Below are 20,891 nucleotides of genomic sequence, written 5' to 3' on the forward strand. Positions count from 1 at the left end.
CTTTGAGGGTAATGTGGGCTTGATGTGACATGTGTGAAATCCCATGCCTTGGCAAATGACTCGAACTCTTTTGATTTGTATTGGGGGCCATTGTCTGAGACTAAGGTCTCTACAATGCTATGCCTGGCAAAGGCTGCCTTTAGCTTGTGGATCACAGCTGCAGATGTGGTGCTGTGAAGCTTGTCCAATTCAAAAAACCTGCTGTAGTAATCAACAGTCACTATGTAGTCCTCGTTGTTCCATGTGAACAGATCCATTGCCGCGACTTGCCAGGGCCTGTCTGGGATACGGTGAGGTTTCATGGGCTCTTTGACATTTGATGGGCGGCGTTCTAGACAAATGGAACATTTTCCGACAATGTCCTCAATGTGTTTGCACATCCCGAGCCAAAACATAATGTCATGTGCTCTTTGTTTGCATTTTTCCATGCCCATATGTCCAGCATGAATTTTTTTCAACATCTCTTCTCTGAGACTGGTAGGAATGATGATTTTCTCCCCTTTGAAGACGATTCTGTTGATTTGTGACAGTTCATCTCTGTGGTTCCAGAATTCAGATATGCTCTGAGGGCATTTCCTCCTTTCCTCAGGCCATCCTTCATGTACGACTTTGCTCAGCAGTGTGAGTTGTGCATCTTTCTCTGTTCCTGGTCGGATCTCCTTCAGTTTTGAGTCACTCACAGGTAAGCTGTTGTACACCATGTGCACCTGCACATCCATGTCTTCACTGAGGCTGCTGTCCTGGTAGCTAAGAGACTTTCTGGAGAGCGTGTCTGCGACAGGAATGTCTTTGCCTGGACGGTGAATGATTGTGAAGTCGTACTTCTGTAGCTGAAGGATCATTCTCTGTAGCCTTGGTGGGGCTGCGGCTAGTGGTTTCCTCATGATTGACTCGAGGGGCTTGTGGTCGGATTCCACAATGACTTGTCGGCCATAGACGTACTGGTGGAAACGCTTACATCCAAATAGGATTACATATAACTCTTTCTCAATTTGAGCATAGTTGATTTCACTGTCTGAGAGAGATCTGGAAGCGTAGCCGATGGGCTTTCCTTCTTGCAGTAATACTGCACCTAGTCCGTACTTTGATGCGTCCACTTGTAGTCTGAGCTCTTTGTTGGGGTCGAAGTAGGCAAGAACTGGTCCTGGTTCTCTGGAGATTAGGTCTTTCATTTTCTGAAATGCTGTGTCGTGTTGTTTGTCCCACAGGAACTCATTGGATTGTTTGAGCAACTGACGCATGGGTGCGTTGTTTTCGGAGAGGCTCGGGGCAAACTTGGCTAAGTAGTTAACCATGCCTAGTACTGTCTCCAGTTCTGCATGGTTCTTTGGCGGCTCCATCTTCTTGATGGCGGCGATTTTCTCTGGATCCGGCTTAATGCCATCAGTTGAGAGGCGATGCCCAAAATAACTGATCTCTGTGAATCCGATTATGCTTTTCTCGGGGTTGAGCCGGATTCCTTTCTCCCGTGATCTTTGTAGCATCACACGGAGGTTCCTGTCATGTTCCTCTCTATTCCTGCCATAGATGAGGATGTCGTCTGATTGCGACTACTCCGTCGAGGCCTTCATAGGTTTCGTCGATCTTCCGCTGGAATTCATCCTGAGCTGAGAAGACCAAATGGTACACGCAGAAATCGGTAGCATCCAAATGGTGTGTTGAACGTTGTTAGCTTAGATGACTCTTCCGTGAGCTTGATATTCCAGTATCCTGATTGTGCGTCCATTACACTGAAGTAACGTGCTCGCACTAGCTTGGGTGTGATGTCATCTAGCGTTGGTAGAGGGTAGTGAGGGCGTTTGATAGCCTTGTTCAAATCTCTGGGTTTGAGACAGGCTCTGAGCTTGCCTGTACGTGGTTTCTCAACCATTACTAACGCGTTGACCCACTCTGTCGGTTCTGTTTCCCGGACGATGATTCCTGTATTCTCCATGCTCTGTAGCTCCTCCTTCAGGTGACTACGTAGAGCAAGGGGTATCCTTCTCGGTGGGCAAACCACAGGGGTTGCTGCTGGGTCAAGGTGAATAGTGCATTCACCTGGGAATAGTCCGATTCCTTTGAAAATGTCAGCAAACTCCTCCATGACTGTCTGCTTCTCAACTGGTGCTGTCAATGATAGCACTAGCTTGATGAGGTCCATGTCTAAACATGCCTTTAGACCTAACACTGGAGGTGCTTGAGTGTCAACAATGTAAAAGTTCAACATCATGTCGCTTTCTTTGTACTTGCATTTCATCACGCATGTGCCTTTTACAATGAGCTGCTCACCCCCATAGCCGGTCAGTCTGCATGAGGTGGGCTGTAGCTCACACTCATCCTTCAAGCTGTGATACTCACTCAGAGGAATTACATTAATCTGAGATCCAGTGTCTAGTTTCAACTTAAGCTCTTTGCCCTGTTTTCCTATCTCAATATCGGCAAAAGCTTGCTCAGTCTCTGAAATCTGTTTTTTCTGTGACACAGAATCAATAAACAGTTCCTCTGCATTTGCCTCTCTATCTGGCATTTGGCTGTCACTTACTGTGTGTACTGCTTTTCCAAAAACAGTCTTGCAAAGTGGTTCCGTTTACCACATTTAGTACATTGCCTTCCTTTGGCAGGGCAGTACTCCTTTCCTCCATGCCAGTTGTTTCCACAATATCCACAGTTTTTGAAGCGTTTTATGTCTGTGTCACCCATTTTTAGAACTCTTGCTGTTCTTTCTGTTCTGAAACACGCACTCTGGGTAGTGTTCTTTGGTGTGTGTCTATTAACTGCGTGCACTGTCTGTTCACTTGAGCTGCTCATGGCGCCGGTTATGGTTTTCAACTGTGCTTGGGCTATCTCGTGCGATCTAGCTATGTCCATAGCTTTGTCCAGCATTAGCCCGGACCCAACATTCAAAAGTTTCTCTCTCACTTTAGCTGAATGTATTCCAAACACGATGCGGTCTCTGACCATCTCCTCTTTATCTGCATATGCACAGTCTTTTACCAGCAGTTTTAACTCAGTCACAAACTGTTCAGACGACTCACTAGCTCCTTGTACTTTCTCCTGAAACTTGTACCTAGCGAATATCGTATTTGTCTTGGGCATCACATATGATTCAAAACGGTCAAAATAACTTTTCAGTACCTTTGCTTCATCCGCGGTGAGAGACCATGTATTAAAAATGTCTCTCCCTTTTTCTCTGATCCACAAGAGTAGGTAGCTGCATCTTTCTTCCTCCCCTTTGCTTTTCAGTGGACCCGAGAACATCAATTCCACGTGTTGCTTGAACTTGCACCATTCTACAGGTAAGTTCAAAGATCCCCAATTCATTCGAGCTAAGGGAGCTCCAACGATGTCCATTTCAAATCCCTGTTCTGACACCATGTCTTGTTTTGCACACTTTGTACAAAAATAATAAATTGCAGGACAACGGAGTATTACAGTTTAAACTCATTTAATGAAGCGTTAGGTCTGATCTGACTCACAACAGTGCAGCACCATGTGGACAAGATGGAGTCAGGACCCCTGGGTCTTCCCAAACAATAGCAGTCCTTACAGATGCCTGCAGGCCAATGACAACTCAGCATGTGATCACATGCGAATATAATAGGTATTCCTTACAGATGCCTGCGGGCCAATGATAATTCAGTATGCAAATGTTACAGGGATCTTATTGAAACATATAAGGTTTTGAAGGGGCTCGACAGGGTAGATGCAGAGAGGATGTTTCCCCTCGTGGGGGAATCTAGAACTAGGGGGCATAATTTCAGAATAAGGGGGCACCCTTTTAAATGGGAAATGTGGAGGAACTTCTTCTGTCAGAGGGTTGTTAATCTTTGAAATTCTCTTCCCCAGAGAGCTGTGGAGGCTGGGTCATTGAATATATTTAAGATGGAGATAGACAGATTTTTGAATGATAAGGGAGTGAAGAGTTATGGGGAGTGGGCAGGGAAGTGGAGTTGAGGCCAAGATCAGATCAGCCATGATCTTATTGAATGGCGGAGCAGGCTCGAGGGGCCAAATGACCTACTCTTGCTCCTATGTCTTATGTTCTTATGAAAACCTGTCAGGAGCTAGATCTTGGGCCAGAAAAGGCCAGCAGTAAAGTTTAAAAGTTCTATTTTAGGCTTCCTTGTGTGCCAGGAGTGCTCCTCTGGGACTCACAGGGAATACTTGGGTCCCCCTTGAGCAGGGCTATTCCCCTCCCGATCTCTGCCACAGGCTTCCACCCCCACCCCATCCCGATCTCTGCCAGAAGCTTTCCCCCACTGACTGCCAGGTACCGTTCCACGGCTCCCCGGCTGTGGCCTCTTGCCGCCACATGCCCATTTCCACCCACCGACCAGGTAGTCATTCTGGCCGGATGTTGGTTAGGACTCTGCAGAGATTTATTGAAATCAGACCCTACCATTAAGATCTGCAGAGCCTTCATGTCCTCGACCTTGCCGGGTTCGTCACCCACTACCAGGCTCCCCCGCACACTTCCCACACCCCCCTGTAAAAATTGAGGCCAATATTTACTTGTGCTGCACTTTTTTGACTTTCGAGATTGCATGATATTCCACGTGATGCATGCATGTGCATACCCAATCACTCTAGTGTTTTAAACTGTCCTCCCTCACATTGCTTTCAATCAGTGGCTTGCAGCAGTAAAAGTTCCCCTGTTTAATTTACTCCCTGTCTCTCAGTCTCATCCCTCTCAATACAGCATATTGCACTCAGTAGAGGCTTACACAATGTCACTCTCTCAGACACTTAGTCCCGTCCCTCTCAATATAACATAAAGGCTCCACTTGCTAAAACTCACCCTCTTTCAGTCTCTGTATCTCATTGCCATTTTCTTCAGTGGAATTTGTTGCAGAATAACAAAAGTTTTGGCTGTTAATTTCCACCACGCCATGATGTGCACACCCACTAGCCAACCTTTAGCACTAGTCTATCATGTGACTACATAAAAGTCTGGCAATTAGAATCACAGAGCACACAACTGTTTTTTATATAATAGCAACGCCCCATACAATAAAGCAACAATGTTCTCTTAAGAGTTAAAAAAATTAACTTGGGACAAGCTGGCAATTTCAGTGAAGGTAGGTTATTAAAAAGATGCATGACAAGACTTGGTCATTTGTGGAAAACCAGCCCTCCAGTAATTTGTACCCATATAGCTCATCAGCTTGAATATGTCTAACATCACTGAGCAGTTTCTTTTTGAGTAAGCAAGCAACTTTCATCATTCATCTTCCATCTCACCACCATCAATAGAAGGATCCAAAACATAAATATATGCAAACATAAGTTTAAGTAAATTAATTATATTTATTCAGGCAATTAAATAAAATAACCTACAAGAAGTAACTTTTGAAATATTTCCACTTCTGGGTTATGGATTAGTGCAATGGACAAATAATTATAGAATGTTCTCCCATGTGTATATAGGGTACCATTTCTTAGAGGGAGAATTGCGACACCCTCTTGAAAGTACTTATATTTGCTTCCATTACATTCTTAACTGTGTCCTTTGTTTTTTGCATCATTTTCAGTTAAGGGAAGGGACAACCAGGCTTTTACCGATGCTGATCCAAAACTGCCTACATTACAAGATGATCAGGCCTCTGATTCCACCACCGCCTCCCCCCACCCACCCCCGGCAACCCCACCCCCCTACCTCCGCCCCCCCCCCCCCCCCCAACCCTTTGTGGTGACACAGATACGATTCGGAATTCAGCTTCTGGAGGATTGCAAGTGAACTCACATCCATTGCATTGCTTCATGGCACAGCATGTGGTGCTGTTGTGCCACTCGAACACAGAGCCATTTTCTTAAAGCTACAGATACATTCAAATCCTTATCATCTGAACTCTACCGATGCCATTCTTTCCTAAATAAATCCCAATCAGCTCAATTTGGATAGATTTGATTTCAAATTTGGTCCAGAACTCATCTCTGTCACTAACTGAGCACCATTTGTGAATGACAATGAAGTTTCCTTTTGTTGTGACTTTTCCACTTGTACTGGACATAATCCTATATCCATAGCCACATGATGGAAGGGTTTACTGAGTACAAAATACCATGGAAATTAAAATTATTCAAATGAGTATTTATTTTGCAATGGCTACCCCACTTCTCATCCTTTAAATCTTAAAATTTTAAGTCTGGCTATCAAGGCTCCAATATTCCCATTTCATTCACAGGGTGTAATGGAATAAAGCTGCAGTATCTGTTTTCCAACACCAGCAATGAGAAGGATGAAATCACTGAAAAAGTACGAACAAGGGACTGTGTCATTTTGATTTGCTTTATGAAAAGTGATTGCTCTTTCACTTGAATTTAATCTTCATGGAATTCTGCAAGTGACACCCTGTGAAATATTTAAAATATGATGCAAGTTGGTGTGCATTAGTCAATCATTTATATACATTGGGGGGAAAAGCAGGATTTAGCTTAATTGGGGTTATTTTGAATTTAGAAGAAGTAGGATTGAGATTTTTAGGGATAATAAAAGTTTGATTTTTATCAGAGAGGTAGGGAAAGGAACTTAAAAGTAGGGATCAACAGATGTTTGGAGTTGGGAAGAGGAACTGGGAAAGTCCATGATGCAGTAGCTGTATATGGACTCTGGATGGAGTGGGCTTGTTTGACCAAATGTGCATTTCTCACTCCAGACTTCATGTTCTTATGTAACCTTGATTTAATCCAATTTCTTTGATGTTCCAGTGAATGGAGGCAGGGAAGGGGTTTGCATCACTTTCCAAACAGTTTAGTGGAAATATAATTCTGAGATCCATGGCGATCCTGTGAGGAATATTTATTTGTGTAAGTTCTCTGCTAGTTTGATAGTCAAAAGACAGCTGTATATCAAAACCCATGGAGGTGCTCTCTGCTCACAACTGTATTATTTTTATTCACCAACAGTAGACTTCATAACATGAAGCTGCTTCTGTGCAATATAAAATCAGTTCGGTGACAGGAAGTTTTAATTATTTTGTGTGGTCCAAACTATTGTATGGATGTGAAAATTGCACCTTGAGCTGAAGCCAGAGGGAGGTTGGAGGTGTTTGAATTATGATATTATAGATGTATGTTGAAAATTAGTTGGACAAGGAGCATAGCTAATGAGATGGTCCTTGAACTAGCACAAGAAAAGTGAAGTGATGAGACTGATTACATTGAGAAAGGCAGCCCACTGTGGGAAAATTTCTTCTGTACATTATAAGTGGCAAAATTATAAACCCGTTCTTGATAAATGACTTTATGATTTTATTGCACAGAGGAAATCACGGCCTCCATATATATCACAGCTGTCATGCTTGCTTCACCAAACATTTATAAATGCATAATATCGCAAACTATCATGATTACACTTTGGACTGACTGGTCTATTCTTAACTCTTGGGAGGAGTATATCTTCAATTGTATTTGGCAAACCCCCTACAACAATGGATTTCACACTCAAACCAGAAAATAGGTCAATTTCAGCCTTAACCTTACATATTCCCATAGCAGTAAATTTGATACTATTTTTGATTACAATCAAGATACTTTCAAATATAAATCATTACCTGAGTGTTCTCACTGTTAAGTCTTGTTTTCCTTGTTAAAATTTATACAGCACTTAAGCTTCACAATCCTATCAGCAAGTTCTTTTTATATTTGTAGCAAACAAATCTGGTGCACAGTTATGGAAGCTGACAGACTCGCTGTGTATTTACAACATTTTTTGTTTTTATTTCTGTTGCATATCATAGAATCATAAAGCACAGAAGGAGACCATTCGACCCATCGTGCCTGTGCCGGCTTTTTGAAAGAGCTATCCAATTAATCCCACTCCCCTGTTCTTTCCCCATAGCCCTGCAAATTTATCCTTTTCAAGTATCCTTCTAAAGTAGTGGACAGGGGAATGTCAATGGATGTTATTTATATGGACTTCCAGAAGACATTTGATAAAGTCCCACATAAGAGACTGTTAACTAAGGTAGAAGCCCATGGAATTGAGGGCAAATTATTGACCTGGTAAGGAAATTGGCTGAGCGGCAGCAGACAGGCAATAGGGATAATGGGCAGGCACTCAAATTGGCAGGACGTGACTAGTGGTGTCCTGCAGGGATCTGTGTTGGGGCCTCAACTATTCACAGTATTTATTAACAACTTAGATGATGGCATGGAAAGTCATATCTCCAAATTTGCCAATGACACAAAGATAGGTGGCATTGTGACAGTGTAGATGAAAGCAAAAAATTACAAAGGGATATCGACAAATTAAGTGAATGGGCAAAACTGTGGCAAATGGATTTCAATGTAAGCAAATGTGAGGTTATCCACTTTGGACCTAAAAAGGATAGAACAGGGTACTTTCTAAATGGTGAAAGGCTAAAAACAGTGGAGGTCCAAAGAGACTTGGGGGTCCAGGTACATAGATCATTAAAATGTCATGAACAGGTACAGAAAATAATCAAAGAGGCTAATGGGATGCTGGCCTTTATATCTAGAGGACTAGAATACAAAAGGGGTAGAAGTTATTCTGCAGCTATACAAAACCCTGGTTAGACCACACCTGGAATACTGTGAGCAGTTGTGGGCACCACACCTTAGGAAGGATGTATTGGCCTTGGAGGGAGTGCAGCGTAGGTTTACCAGAATGATAACCGGACTTAGAAACATAGAAACATAGAAGATAGGAGCAGGAGTAGGCCATTCGGCCCCTCGGGCCTGTTCCGCCATTTAATGAGATCATGGCTGATCATCCAAATTCAGTACCCTGTCCCTGCTTTCTCCCCATATCCCTTGATCCCTTTAGCCTTAAGAAATATATCTAACTCCTTCTTGAATGTATTTAATAAGTTGGCCTCAACTGCCTTCTGTGGTAGAGAATTCCACAGGTTCACCACTCTCTGGGTAAAGAAATTCCTCCTCATCTCAGTCCTAAATGGCTTACCCCTTATCCTTAGACTGTGATCCCTGGTTCTGGACTCCCCTGCCATCAGGAACCTCCTGCATCTCGTCTGTCTAGTCCTGTTAGAATTTTATAAGTTTCAATGAGATCCCCTCTCATTCTTCTAAACTCTAGCGAATATTAAGGGTTAAGTTACGAGGAGAGATTACACAAATTAGGGTTGTATTTCCTAGAATTTAGAATGTTTAGGGGTGATCTGATCGAAGTTTTCAAGATATTAAGGGGAATAGATAGGGTAGATAGAGAGAAACTATTTCCGCTGGTTGGGGATTCTAGGACTAGGGGGCATAGTCTAAAAATTACAGGCAGGCCTTTCAGGAGTGAAGTTAGGAAATACTTCTATATGCAAAGGATGGTAGAAGTTTGGAACTCTCTTCCACAAACGGCAATTGATGCTAGGTCAATTGTTAATTTTAAATCGGAGATTGAAAGCATTTTGTTAACCAAAGATATTAAGGGATATGGGCCATAGGCGGGTTAATGGAGTTAAGTCGCAGATCAGCCATGATCTCACAGGCTCGAAGGGCTCAATGGCCTACTCCTGTTGTATGTTCCTATGTTCCTATTTATCTAATTCCCTTTTGAAAGATACTATTGAATCTGCTTCCACCACACTTTCAGGCAGTGCATTCCAGATCATAACAATTTTCTGCGTAAAAAAAAATCTCATCTCCCCTCTGCTTCTTTTTCCAATGACCTTAAATCTATGTTCTTTGGTTACCAACCCTCCTGCCAGTGGAAACAGTTTTGCCCTATGTACTCTATCAAAAGCCTTCATAATTTTGGACATATCTATTAAACCTCCCCTTAACCTTCTCTGCTCTAAGGAGAACACTCCCAGCTTCTTCAGTCTCTCCACATAACTGAAGTCCCTCATCCCTGGTACCATTCTGGTAAATCTCCTCTGAACCCTGTCTAGGGCCATGACCTTCCTCCTAAAGTATGGTGCCCACAATTGGACACAATGGCCTAGAAAGTCCAAAGATGTGCGGGTTAGGTTGATTGGCTATGATAAATTGACCCTTAGTGTTAGGGGGATTAAATACGTGGGGTTACGGGGATAGGGTGGGATATGTGTTGGTGTAGGGGTTACGGGGATCGGGTGGGATATGTGTTGGTGCAGGCTCGATGGGCCGAAATGGCCTCTATCTGCACTGTGGGGTTTCTGTGATTCTGTGAAATTCACTATGGCCCCGCCAGCTGGCTAGCGCCCAAAAGTTAGCGCTGGGCGCGGAGCCAGTTGCGACCGTCAGATATTCAGTTTTTGCGCCCCAAGTCGGAACCGGGCACTATTCCAGGGTGAATTTCAGCGCTCTAGGCGCCGCTGCGCCACCCGCTGCGGAGCGGCAGGCTGCGGTACTGCAGGCCTCCTCCTTCTCTTAAGGGGGAGGTGCCTGCCACGGGGCGATCGCCGCTGGATTGTGCCGGCAAATGAGCCCGGCACCACGGATAAGTGCCGGGTTCGCGGAAAGCAGCCGGCAATGCCGCGGGGGGGGGGGGGGGGGTGGAGGAGGCCGGGGAAGGAGGTGCGGGCAGGCGGCCGCCGAAAAAGCGGCCGGCCGCACCTCCGCCTTAACTAGCGCCACTAAGGCTGCAGGACGGCCACGGTTGCAGAACGTTGTTTGCGGCCGCTGCGGAAGAGGCGGCCGCAACTAAATATGGGGGTCGGGGCGGAACCGGGACACTGCGCACACCGATGACGTCATCGGTGCCGGCGCAGCGCTACCGGCTACCGCCGCCATTACCGCTGCGCTGAATATCCGCGCAAACTCCTCTATTGGCGCAGAAGCCCTCTTTGGGCAGTAACTGGGCGCAAAGCTGGTGGGGCCTTACTGAATTTCTAGCCCAATATTTCAAAAACTTAGAAGAACTATGAAGAAATCTAAAGCCAGTGATCCCACTGGTAGAATTACAAGTTAAGGAATATTTTTTTAATGAACTGCCAAGATGACCAAGTGTGACACTGCAGGTATCTGTACCAAGACAGCAAAATTGCAGACTAATTAAGTAAGGGCCAATTACATTATTCGACACTTTCCAATTCTTTTTGAGGATTCTTGTACTCGTCAAGTTGAAGGATGTTAGTGCTGCGGACTGGAACACTTTCTGTTACGAGTGACATTGAAGTGCTGGAGGCAGTGCAGAGAAGAGCGACCAGGCTGATCCTCAGTGTCAGGGATCTGAGCTAGGAGGAAAGATTGGCGAAACCTTGACTTTTCATCTTGGAAAAGAGGCATCTGAGAGGTGAGTTTCTAGAGGTAGACAAGATTATTAAAAGGTATAGAAAAATACCCTGAAATATTGCTTCAAATTAAATTGCAGAAGTAGAACTTGGGGACATGTGTTGAAACTGCTAAAAAGTAACTTTAGGATTGATATAAAATTACATAGAATTTACTGCACAGAAACAGGTCTTTAGGCTCAACTGGTCTAAGGCGGTGTTTATGCTCCTATGAGCCTGCTCCCACTATACTTCATCAAACCTATCAGCATATAGTTACATAGGATTACATAGGATATTTGGTGCAACCAGCCCATGCCGGCGTTTATGCTCCACTCGAGCCTCCTCCCGCCTTTCCTCATCTAAATCTATCAGCATAACCCTCTATTCCCTCATATGTTTGTCTAGCTTCTCCTTAAATGCATCTATACTATTCACTTCAACCACTCCCTGTGGTAGCGGGTGCCACATTCTCACTACTCTTTGGGTAACGAAGTTTCTTCTGAATTCCCTGTTGGATTTCTTGGTGACTATCTTATATTGATGGCCTCTAGGTATGCTCTTCCCCACAAGTGGAAACAGATTGGAAAACTGCTAATGTAACACCCTTATTTAAGAAGGGAAGTAGACAAAAAGCTGGAAACTATAGACCAGTTAGCCTAACATCTGTGGTTGGCAAAATGTTGGAGTCCATTATTAAGGAAACAGTAACAGAGCATTTGGATAAACATAATTTAATAGGACAGAGTCAGCATGGTTTTATGAAGGGGAAGTCATGTTTGACAAATTTGCTCGAATTCTTTGAGGATGTAACAGATAGGGTGGATAAAGGGGAACCAGTGGATGTAGTGTATTTGGACTTCCAAAAGGCATTTGACAAGGTTCCACACAAAAGATTACTGATCAAGATAAGAAATCACGGGATTGGGGGTAATATACTGGCATGGGTGGAAGATTGGCTATCTAACAGAAAACAAAGAGTTGGGATAAATGGTTCATTCTTGGGCTGGCAATCAGTAACTAGTGGTGTTCCGCAGGGGTCAGTGCTGGGACCCCAACTCTTTACAATCTATATTAACGATTTGGAGGAAGGGACCGAGTGCAACATATCCAAGTTTGCCGACGATACAAAGATGGGAGGGAAAGCAATGAGTGAGGAGGACATAAAAAACCTGCAAAAGGACATAGACAGGCTAAGTGAGTGGGCAGAGATTTGGCAGATGCAATATAATGTTGGAAAGTGTGAGGTTATGCACTTTGGCAGAAAAAATCAAAGGGCAAGTTATTATCTAAATTGGGAGAAACTGCAAAGTGCTACAGTACAAAGGGATCTGGGTGTCCTGGTGCATGAAACACAAAAAGTTAGTATGCAGGTGCAGCAGGTGATCAGGAAGGCCAATGGAATCTTGGCTTTTATTGCAAGGGGGATGGTGTATAAAAACAGGGAAGTCTTGCTGCAGTTATACAGGGTATTGGTGAGGCCACACCTGGAATACTGCGTGCAGTTTTGGTTTCCATATTTAAGAAAAGATATACTTGCTCTCGAGGCGGTTCAGAGAAGGTTCACTCGGTTGATTCCGGAGATGAAGGGGTTGACGTATGAGGAAAGGTTGAGTAGGTTGGAACTCTACTCATTGGAGTTCAGAAGAATGAGAGGCGATCTTATCGAAACATATAAGATTGTGAGGGGGCTTGATCGGGTGGATGCGGGGAGGATGTTTCCACTGATGGGTGAGACTAGAACTAGGGGGCATAATCTAAGAATAAGGGGCTGCGCTTTCAAAACTGAGATGAGGAGAAACTTCTTCACTCAGAGGGTAGTAAATCTGTGGAATTTGCTACCCCAGAGAGCTGTGGAAGCTGCAACAATAAATAAATTTAAAATGGAGATAGACAGTTTCCTAGCAGATAAGGGAATTAGGGGTTACGGGGAGAGGGCAGGGAAGTGGACGTGAGTCTAGATTCAGATCAGCCATGATCCTATTGAATGGCGGAGCAGGCCCGAGGGGCCGTATGGCCTACTCCTGCTCCTACTTCTTATGTTCTATTCTCTCTGTATCCACTCTATCAAAGCCTTTCATATTTTTAAAGACCTCTATTAGGTCACCCTTCAGCCTTCTTTTTTCAAGAGAAAAGAGATCCAGCCTGTTCATCCTTTCCTGATATGTATACCCTCACATTTCTGGTATCATCCTTGTAAATCTTCTCTGCCCCCTCTCCAGTGTCTCTATATCCTTTTTATAATACGGCAACCAGAACTGTATGCAGTACTCTAAGTGTGGTCTAACCAAGGTTCGATACAGGTTTAGCATAACTTCCCTACTTTTCAGTTCTATACCTCTAGAAATAAACCCTAGTGCTTGGTTTGCTTTTTTTATGGCCTTGCTAACCTGTGTCACAACTTTTAGTGATTTGTGTATTTGTTCTCTGAGATCCCTTTGTTCCTCTACCCCACCTAGACTCGCACCCTCCAAGTAACAAGTGACCTCCCTATTCTTCCTACCAAAATGTAATACCTCACATTTATCTGTGTTGAACTTCATTTACCAATTATATGCCCATTCTGCAAGTTTATTAATGTCCTCCTGTAATTTGTTGCAGTCCTCCTCAGTATTGACTATCCCCCCCCCCCCCGCCCCCCCCCCAATTTGTATCATCTGCAAATTTAGAAATTGTGGGGGCGATTTTGCCAGCCCTGGGGAGGCGGTTATGGAGGCGGGACTGCTGGGAAAATGGCAGAATTTGGGGGCGGGTGCCCAACCAGCCCCCAACCCGCCTCCATGTCATCTTCCCAGGAGGTGGGTAGCCATCCCGTGCCGGGTCCCGTCTCCTTGGAGGCAGGAAGGGATTAAAGCCTATTAACTGCCTGTTAACCGGCAGAAAATAGGATTATCCCCTTTTTGCCCTCAAGTGTGGGCTTCCCGAAGGCTCCAAAACACGCCAGCTCAGTGAGGCGAGTACTGGGTCTGCGGGGGTTGGGGGGGGCGGCGGGGGAGTGCAAAAGTGTGGTGTGAAGGTAAGAGATGGGTGCAAGAGTGTAGAGGTGAGTATCTGAGGTAAGTGCAAAGTGTTTTTAAAACTGTACTGACCTTTGTTTCTTCCTGCAGGCTTCAGTCGGTTTGTATGCGGAGAGTCTCGGACCTCGCATTGGGATTGACAGGTGGCCGTTGCATTCACAGATGCAACAACCATCTCAATTCTGTTAAAGAAAGAAGTTTGAAGACCCCATCAAACTGCAGAGAACGTCACTGTTTGACAGCTTCACAGAGCTGTCAAACGATGACAATTTAACTGTCAAAAATTTTTGACAGATGAAACGTCATACGTTGACGTGCTCTGCAACTGGCTTTCCCTTGATTGGCCTGCTAAGCCCGCTGGGCGAGCTTAACAAGGTCAATCAAGGGAAAATAGAGTGGGTTGGCCACAAATTGATGGAGGTGGGACATCGACCCGACAAGCAGCAGTCCCGCCTCCAACGCACCCCGAGTCACAAAATTGCCCCCACCTGTGTTTTTGATTCCAAAGTCTAAATCGTTAATATAAATTGTGAACAAGTGGTCCAAGCACTGATTCTTGTAGAACAACACTACCCACCTTCTGCCACTGTGAATAGCCACCCTTTACCCCTACTATCTGCTTTCTGTCTTGAAGCCAGCTAGCTACCCATTCTGCTACTTGTCCCCTGACTCTGTATTCTCTGACCTTGTTCATCAGTCTATTATGGGGTATCTTATCGAAGGCCTTTTGAAAATCTAGATAAATTATATCTACTGCATTACCATTGTTTACTCTCTCTGTTACCTCTTCAAAAAATCCAATGAGGTTGTTCAAGCAAGACTTTCCCTTTTGAAATCCATGCTGACTATTCCTCATTATATTTTTGGTTTCTAGATATTCTTCTATTTTCTTCTTTAGTAGGTACTCCATTATTTCCTACCACCGATGTTAAGCTGACTGGTCTATAATTCCCTGGACATGTTTTAGCTCCCTTCTTGAATACAGGTATTACATAATAATAATAATAATAATAATAATCAACTTTATTGTCATTGTTAGTGCACAATAGAGTCATAGGCCTAGAAATTCGGTAGGCTTAGCGCCGCTTTTGAGGCGCTAGAGGGCCTAGCGCCGGAGTTATGGCCAGTTTGGAAATTGAGTGGGTCCCTAAATCGGCGTTAGGCCGTTAGCGCTGCGCTGGCACCGATGACGTCATCGGTGTGCGCAGCGTCCCGGTTGCCATGGTAACCCGCCCGAACTCCGAAATTGACTTGCGGCCGCCTCGCCCGTGGCAGCCGCAAGCAACGTTCTGGCAGAGGTGCCTTACTGGACTTTGCGCCGGCGCATTAAAGGCCCCGCGGCGGCCGGCCGCTTTCCCGCCGGCCGCCTGGCCGCAGCTCCCTCCCCGGACTTCTCCCCCCCCGCCCCCCGGGACAGATGCAAGCCCGGCACTTGTCCGAGGTGCCGGGCTCATTTTTACAATGATTTTCGCGGGCCGCGGCCGGGTGCAGGCAGCTCCTCCTTAAGGGAAGGAGGAGGCCTGCACTTCCCGAACCTGCCGCACCGCAGCGGGGCGCCGCAGCGCCGGAATAGCGCCGCAATTCAGCGCGTAGCACCAGTTTTCAGGCGCAAACAGCTTTCAGCAGCGCCGGCAGCCGTTTGGGCGCAGAACTAGTGAATTTTTGGCCCGCCCAGCGCGACTTAGCTCCGGCACTAACTTCCGGCGCTAAAGCCGTCGCTGCGCCAAAACCCAATTTCTAGGCCATAGAGTTTTACAGCACAGAAAGAGGCCCTTCGGCCCATCGTGTCTGCGCCGCCCATCCATCCCTGTCCAGTCTAATCCCATTTTCCAGCATTTGGTCCATAGCCTTGTATGCAATGGCATTTCAAGTGCTCATCCAAATGCTTCTTGAATGCTGTGAGGGTTCCTGCCTCTACCACCCATTCAGGCATTGAGTTCCACATTCCAACCACCCTCTGGGTGAAAAAGTTCCTCCTCAAATCCCCTCTAAATCTCCTGCCCCTTACCCTGAATCTATGCCCCCTTGTTATTGACCCCCCTACTAAGGGGAAAAGTTCCTCTTTTATCTACCCTATCTATGCCCCTCATCATTTTGTACACCTCAATCAGGTCCCTCCTCAGCCTTCTTTGCTCCAAGGAAAACAGCCCCAGCCTGTTTAGTCTTTCTTCATAGCTGAGGCGCTCCATCCCAGGTAACATCCTGGTGAATCTTCTCTGCACCCTCTCCAAAGCAATCACATCCTTCCTATAGTGAGGCGACCAGAACTGCACACAGTACTCCAGCTGTGGCCTCACCAGCGTTTTGTACAGCTCCATCATAACCTCCCTGCTCTTATATTCTATGCCTCGGCTAATGAAGGCAAGTATCCCATATGCCTTTTTAACCACCTTATCTACCTGTTCCACTGCCTTCAGGGATCTATGTACATGTACATACACACACAAGTGCAGTACAACGAGATGTAGGCTTGCGGCTCCCGAGAGTGTACATTTAGATTAAGACATTTAAAAATTCAACATACATTTGGCTTGTAATACATTAACATAAACATAACCATAATAAAGTGCATTGGCAGATGTGCAGGCTTTAGAGTTTATTTGTGGAGTTCAGTAGGATGACAGCCCTGGGAAAGAAGCTGTTCCTAAATCTGGTCGTACGGGTGCGAATGCATCTGTAGCGTCTCCCAGATGGCAGGAGGGCAAACAGACTGTGGCTGGGGTGGGTAGGGTCTTTGATGATGGACCGTGACCTCCGTAAACAGCGTTTCTGGTATATGTGCTCTATGGTCGGTAGCCGGGTGCCGGTAATGCGTTGGGCAGTTTTGACTAGCCGCTGCAGGGCTTTCCGGTCATAGTAGCTACAGCTGCCATACCATACTGTGATACAGTTCGTCAGGATGCTCTCTATTGTGCAGCGGTAAAAGTTAGAGAGGATCAGGGGTGACAGGTTACATCCCTTCAGCCTCCTTAGGAAATATAGGCGCTGCTGGGCCTTCTTCACCAGAGAGGAGGTATTGAGGGACCAGGAGAGGTCTTCCGTGATGTGGACTCCGAGGAACTTAAAGCTGTCCACCCTTTCCACCACAGCCCCATTGATGTGGATGGGGGTGTGACTTCTGCCTTTAGACTTCCTGAAGTCCACAATGATTTCTTTGGTTTTCTTGATGTTAAGGGCCAGGTTGTTATCGGCGCACCACTTCATGAGATGCTGGACCTCCTCCCTGTAGGCTGACTCATCGTTGTTGGTGATCTGGCCTACTACTGTGGTATCATCCGCAAACTTGATGATGGTGTTGGAACCATGAACAGCCACACAGTCGTGGGTGAAGAGGGAGTAGAGGAGGGGGCTCAGCACACATCCTTGTGGGGGCCCCCGTGTTCAGGGTCGGGGGGGGGGGAGGTGTGGTTACCTAATTTGATAGACTGGGGTCTGTTTGTTAGGAAGTCCAGGGTCCAGTTGCAGAGGGAAGTGTTCAGGCCAAGAGTGTGGAGTTTGGTGGCCAGCTTGTTGGGGACGATAGTGTTGAATGCTGAGCTGTAGTCTATGAACAGCATTCTGATGTAGGTCTCTTTACCATCTAAGTGATTCAGTGCAGAGTGTAGAGCAGTTGTGATTGCATCCTCCGTTGATCTGTTTGCACGATAGGCAAACTGGTGTTGGTCAAGAGAGGCGGGAACACTGGCTTTGATGTGAGCCAGGACCAGTCTCTCGAAACACTTTGTTAGAATAAAATTTTGCTGGACAAGATTTTGCTTGAAAAGACACAAACAACAAATTCGCTGACTGGGACTAATTGAATCACTGCACAGTGAGACATGCCATGCTTACGCATGGCTGGAACAAAGTTCATCTCGTGTCCTGACTGGGACTAATTGAATCACTGAGGACTAACAAGGTTCACTGGTATCCTATCATCGAACTAATCACTTGTATCCTATTATTGAACTAATCACATTCCGCCGGGGAACAAGACGGAACGAAGACCTGAAGAGGCAGAATTGGCAACACAAGTGTGTAAACTCCTGACTGGAGGAAAATAACGATATGCGCTAATAAATGAATTGATTGGATGAATGTAAATGATCTAAAACCAACTTCTTGGAATTGTATATAAGCTCGGCACGTACTACAATCGGGGAGAAGGTGCTCTCGCAGACCGCGTGGTTGCAGACGCTTCTCCCAGAGCTCTGTCATTTAATAAAGTTGTCTCTCTTACTCAAAGTCTAGTTTCCGAGGAATCATTTTTCCTACAACAACTTCATTATGATGGGTGTGAGTGCGACAGGTCGATAGTCGTTCAGGCACGTCACAGCCGTTTGTTTTGGCACAGGAATAATGGTAGCGGTCTTGAAGCATGGAGGGACTACTGCCTGGGCCAATGACAGATTGAAGATGGCGGTGAAGACATCAGCCAGCTGATCAGCACATTCCTTGAGTACCCGTCCAGGGATACTATCCGGTCCAGCAGCCTTTTGTGTGTTCACTCCGCGTAGAACACCCCTTACGTCGGAGGTTGACAGAGTGAGCACCTGGTCTTCCGGGGGTGGCAAGGCTTTGGTAGCCGGCTCCCTACCCGCCAGTCTTCTGGCACTGCACCTTTTCCTAACGAATTATTAAGTATGTGTAGTAATACCTCTGCTATCTCTTCTCTGGATTCTTTTAAAATGCTTGGATGCAGCAAAAAAAAATTCTGATCTTTGCCCCATTCATTTTTCCAGCTCTCTTGTTCATCATCTTTCAGATGATCACGTACACTTGCACCTGAGTGTTTACTGACCAGAAAATAAGCAACTGCTGCTCCTGCTGCTGCTGTGTTTATAGAAAGGCATGGGCAGATTGAGAAAGACTACAGGCAAAACTAATGCATCTTGTGCGTACTAATACAGTGAAAGGCAATGTCTGCTTTACTTTTGAGTTTTTCTTTAACCTTCGCATTTTGCTATAAACATTCACTGACTGCACTATGGTGCTTACAGTTCGTTTTCCGCTATATCATTCCTGTCCGGAGTTGTATGGATTTGTTCAAGTCCATTACTGTTCCATTTCTGAAATGCTTGTGGAGAAATTATGCTGCCAGAACGCTTCTTTTCCTATTCCTTAATGCTGCAACGATTCATTTTTGTTTTCATGCTTCACAGAATGCTCTTTTCTAGCTCCTTTACTATGATTGCTGTATGATATTTTTGGATTTCAACTTCCATTTTACATTGCTCCTCTACCAAGCCTGGAAATCTCGACTCATCAGGCAGCCTGGAGCAAGATACTTTTCAGCACAGACGAGCCAAAAAACAAAACAACTTGCCAGCTTGCAACTAAGATCAGTGAATTTGTGCCTCCAGCTCCAATTTTTCATCATCTTTTTCTCTGCTTTAATGCTACATCTGATTCCTTTATGGCATGATGTAACATTTCTTGATCTTCACGGACTAGTTCATCCGTTCCGAAGGTTCATTTCTTTCCATTCCCCCCTCCACCCCCTCCCGACCCTCATTTCTCCCCTCTCTTTCTCTTCTGAAGATGCTGGTTCTTACTAGGGTATGACTCCGAGTGCAGGTTACTCTCGCACTCACTGAACAGTGAGTGGGATTGGGTCATTTGATCGTGGAAGCTATTATAACCGAGTCCAATCCTATCCTCACTCCACATCCAGCCCGCACACTTTCAAACAGGGATTATTGTATAAAAAGTCAGGAGGTAGAACCCTGGCTGATTTTTTTCTCCTCTCTAGCCCAGGGGCACCAAAGGCAATTTTAGTGCCTTGACTGATACCCAAGTGAGATCAACTAATTCAGCACAGACCCGGAATTAAACTTGATTCCTGCTGATCTGTACAGCTATGGATATCTGTAGTGCTATGCTGAATGGTGATTTACCCATTAAACCATCCAAGGTACACTTTATTTATTTCCTTCCTTCAATTTAAAGCTTCAGTATCTATATTTTGTGAGTGAAAGTTAATGTAAATGAGTTTTAATAAAGTCCCACTCATAACTTTTCAACTATTCCTTTCCACACTGATGTTTGTGTCACTGCAACAGTAGAAGAGACCAAAGATGTAAAGTTTGGAGTGGGAATGAAAGTAGAAAGGAGTTGAAGTTGCAAGTCACAGGGAGAAATGGACCATATTTGTAGATAAAATAAAGAAGTTTGGCAAAGCAATCGCCCAATCTCGGTTTGGTCTCCCCAAGCAAAATTGCAACATGGGTCTTCATCGATAGCAGATCAAGAGCTCATTTCACATGCGGCTCAAACGTCTTATCAATTGTAGCTAATGGGAAAGAAAATCGGGCGAGTGTAAAATGTGCTGCCGATTTGCAATCGTCCATTTTGCACTATGTTCAAAGACCAATTTCACCCCTATATTTCTGAAAGATGATTTTAATTAAGGTAATTCTGACCCTCTTTGCCTGAACTAGACCTGTGCCAACAATGGCTAGGATATTAATCTCTTCTTGTTGCTGAATAAACATATAGTGCATGTTGATATTGTGCATGACACAGCATATCACAAAGAAATCACTTCCCTTATAACAATTGTATAGCATTTTTCATCTGACCCGACCGTAGAGTTCCATCTTCAGAATGCACAATGTTCATTAAAAAAATATATTTAGAATGTTCATAACTACGTAACACAGAAGATAATTGTATAATATTAGGTTTAAAATTATTCCAGCATTATACATAATATATACGAGTATCACTTGGCAGCCAACCCATACATTCC

The sequence above is a fragment of the Somniosus microcephalus genome, chromosome 4 (assembly GCF_052327205.1).
Source record: "Somniosus microcephalus isolate GS21.2 chromosome 4, FLI_Smic_1.0, whole genome shotgun sequence".
NCBI classification, from domain to species: Eukaryota; Metazoa; Chordata; class Chondrichthyes; order Squaliformes; family Somniosidae; genus Somniosus; species Somniosus microcephalus.